The sequence below is a fragment of the Argentina silus genome (genome assembly GCF_951799395.1).
Source record: "Argentina silus genome assembly, chromosome: 12".
Lineage (NCBI taxonomy): Eukaryota > Metazoa > Chordata > Actinopteri > Argentiniformes > Argentinidae > Argentina > Argentina silus.
In genome coordinates, this window is record NC_139666.1 from 12,605,652 (window position 1) to 12,609,092 (window position 3,441).

The window sequence follows — 3,441 nt, forward strand, 5'->3', positions numbered from 1 at the left end:
AGTCAGCTTCTCAGCCAAAACCATGTTTCTAAGAACCCCCCTGTCATACCCCTCACCAGACTTACACTTGTAGAGCCAAGAATGGGACAGGTATGTCTGTATTGTCTGACAGTGCAAACACATATACATACTGTGTAAATCATGGTTAGGCACTATTCATTTTCAATTAAAGTATGTTGGCCTGGGAACCGAGAGGTTTGAGATAGCCATCCTTGGCTGTCAAATTCATGACAAATCTCATGGAGATAGCAGTGTGTCACACTGAGCCCTGTTGAGGTGAAAATGGCTAACATGTCAGATAAGGAAACAGCTACAGCTGTAGTTGCCCTGCAGTTGATCATAACCATGTTGTTACACTTTCCCACAATGTCCGCTTTTACTCTCTTCCATGTATCAACATCATTCTTAAGCATTATACCCTTAAAAGATCACCTCTCATGTCAAAAACTAAATCTAGTTTGAGGCCATCTGCAAACAGTGCATGCTACTCTGATGGAAATGAGAATTATATTTGGGTCTAACTGAATGGGATGGTACAGTGGTCAAGTGGCTTCGGGGCAGTACAACTAAATGTCGAGTTGTAATTGGCATGATGTGCACTTACGTCTAGATAAGGGAAATTCAAATTATATATTTCATCGTCTAAATTGATATCAACTTTTTAGCCCACACATTCTAAGGTAGCTTCTGGAATAACTTAATTGACACTTGCTCATGCGAAAGAGTGAGCATTTGGTACAATATGTATGTGCTGTAGCAAGGGTAGTGGACAACCACATGTCTATAATAGTGTGTTTATTGCTGTGAGAAATCAGCATACATTTCCCAATTCCAATGAGGTGGTTATTACAGCAAATCAATGAGGACTACTGTACGTTATTCAGTGTGTATACCGGCAGTATAATATAGGTTACTATAATATCATATTAATAATTTTCATATTAATACCTTTCAACAACTGTGCCCCTTCAGATGAGAGTTGTGCACACAATAAGTATAAAGTAAAGAACTATGGTTTTCTGTTGACTGCATATGGAAATATTTTATCTGTCACATTATCTAATAATGCTTCTAAATTAATGTAACTCATGTAATATCAATCACTAAATATGATTAATAATGGAAATATATAGAACGTTTTTTTTTCAATACACCACTTCACCAAATCAAATCAAAGTTTATGTATCATATGCACAGGATACAGATGCAAACGGTACAGTGAAATGCTTATAATGAGCAACCTCTCAACCGTGCAGTGTAAATATAAGGATAGGAATGAAAAGAGAATAATAACTAAACACAATAGTCAGTAAAGCACAGTAAAGTACCAAATACCAATAATAATAATACACTCAAAAAATAGAAGTGTTGCAATATGGTGGAATATATACAGATCCATATTAGAAATATAGCAGCAATAATGGGTGTGAGTATGTGTGTGAGTGTGAGTGTGAGTGTGCGTGTGTATGTAAATTGCAAATTTTCTCAATTGCAGGTGAGCAGCAGGTAGTGCTGCTGGCCAGCTGGGGGAATCAGTTCAAAAGTCTTATAGCTTTGCGGTAGAAGCTGTCTCGGAACCTGTTGGTCTGAGACCAGATACTCCGGAACCATTTGCCTGACAGTCGTGGAGAGAACAGGGCGTGGCTGGGGTGGCTGCGGTCTTTGATGATCTTCTAGGCCTTCCTTAGAGACCTCCTGGAATAGATGTCTTGTGTGGCTGGGAGCTCACTCCCCGTGATGTACTGTGCTGTTTTCACCACCCAGTAGGGCCGTGCGGTCTAGGGCGGTGCAGCTGCCGTACTAGGCAGTGATGCAGCCGGACAGGATGACATCAATGGTGCACTTATCGAAGTTGGTGAGTATGTGAGAGGCCATGACAAATTTCTTCTGCCGCCGGAAGAACAGGCGCTGGCATCTTGATCACTGTGCCGGTGTGACCACGTCAAGTCAGTGATGTGAACACAGAGGAACTTAAAGCTACTGACCGTGTGTGTAGCAATAAGTGAATGCAGTCTCAGGTTGCCACTTATGACATTAAAGTATTATCTAGTTTAATGTTATTTCAAATGTAAAAAATAAAAAAAATAAAAAATCTACCTCAATGAAACATTGAGATGCAACATGAAGATTCCTCTCAAAAGATTTCAAGCCTTGGCTGTCTCATATTTTCGTAAACCCCCTCCTGATGCCCTGATACCATTATGTCTTCATGTTAAACCCTTTATGTGCCTGTAAGACATTTGTAGAAGGGAGATTAGGCAAATTAACATACATATGTAGCGCTGGTTCAACTCTATGTTGACCTCAGAGGGATACAGACGGTTCTTACATTCCTAATTCGCCTGGGGCTACCCCTCATGGGCTTGGATTAAAACCTAGCTTCAATGGCTTAGATGGATCACATTTAGCATGTCTCTCAGACGAATAATCGGCACTGGCGCTTTGTTGTTTTTATTTCCTTCATTTATTTGCTTCAGATAGGTTTTTTGGGACTCACCTGTGTATTTTGTAGAGAGATAGATAGATAGATAGATAGATAGAGAGAGAGAGAGAGAGAGAGAGAGAGAGAGAGAGAGAGAGAGAGATCTACTACCAGGGCAAAGTTTCTCTGTTAACATCCTCAAAGACATCACTGACTTCTCCAGCTCATTTTAGGCAAATCAAAGTGTGAAAAGTCTCTCCTGGAGCAATCTCTCCATCATCAGGTTGTGTCAGGAATGTTTATGAAGCCTATGTGCCGTATTACCTGTAATCTTCAGAGAAGGACCTGCTACATTTCTGAGTTCTCTATGCTCCCAGGAGGGAAAAAATCCAAAATTATCTTGCATTGCACCTTTTCCGCAACACCTCAACGTGGCAAATCAAAGCCTCAAAACCATACATGTCACTGTGCCCAGGGTCACCAGGAGAAATGAGAAAATCTCTATATACAACCCGTTCCCATAAACATGCCACATCCTCTGAAGTTTGAGTCTACTTTTAAGAGGTCTAAGTTTGTTTAAAAGTACATAATGCAGTAAGTATAGGGACTCCTGCTGGGGCTCAAGGACCCCATGCTGGAATCATGAACAGCAGGGAGGGGGGTAGGGGTTGTCTTGTCATGCTCATGTGAGAGAGTGGTAGAGACTATGGTATTCTTGACATTTCTACCGAGATTATTCATGGATATCTCTGAGATATTTGAAAGGTTGAGGACATATTTCTTTTTTTAACCCAGTTCAAATAACTGGTTCACAACTTGACTTGTGCTTCTACTGCCACTGTGGTACATGCCATTGTTGTTACAGCAGGAAGTAGGGAATTTAATCCACTTCCTCATACTATTGTTTTTTCAACGTCATGCTTTGGAGTCTGTGCGGTATGATATCTGTGATCATCTGAGTGTTGTTGGCTTAACCATACACAGCTACTTAGAAAGGGTTTGTCCTGCCTTTGTTTGGT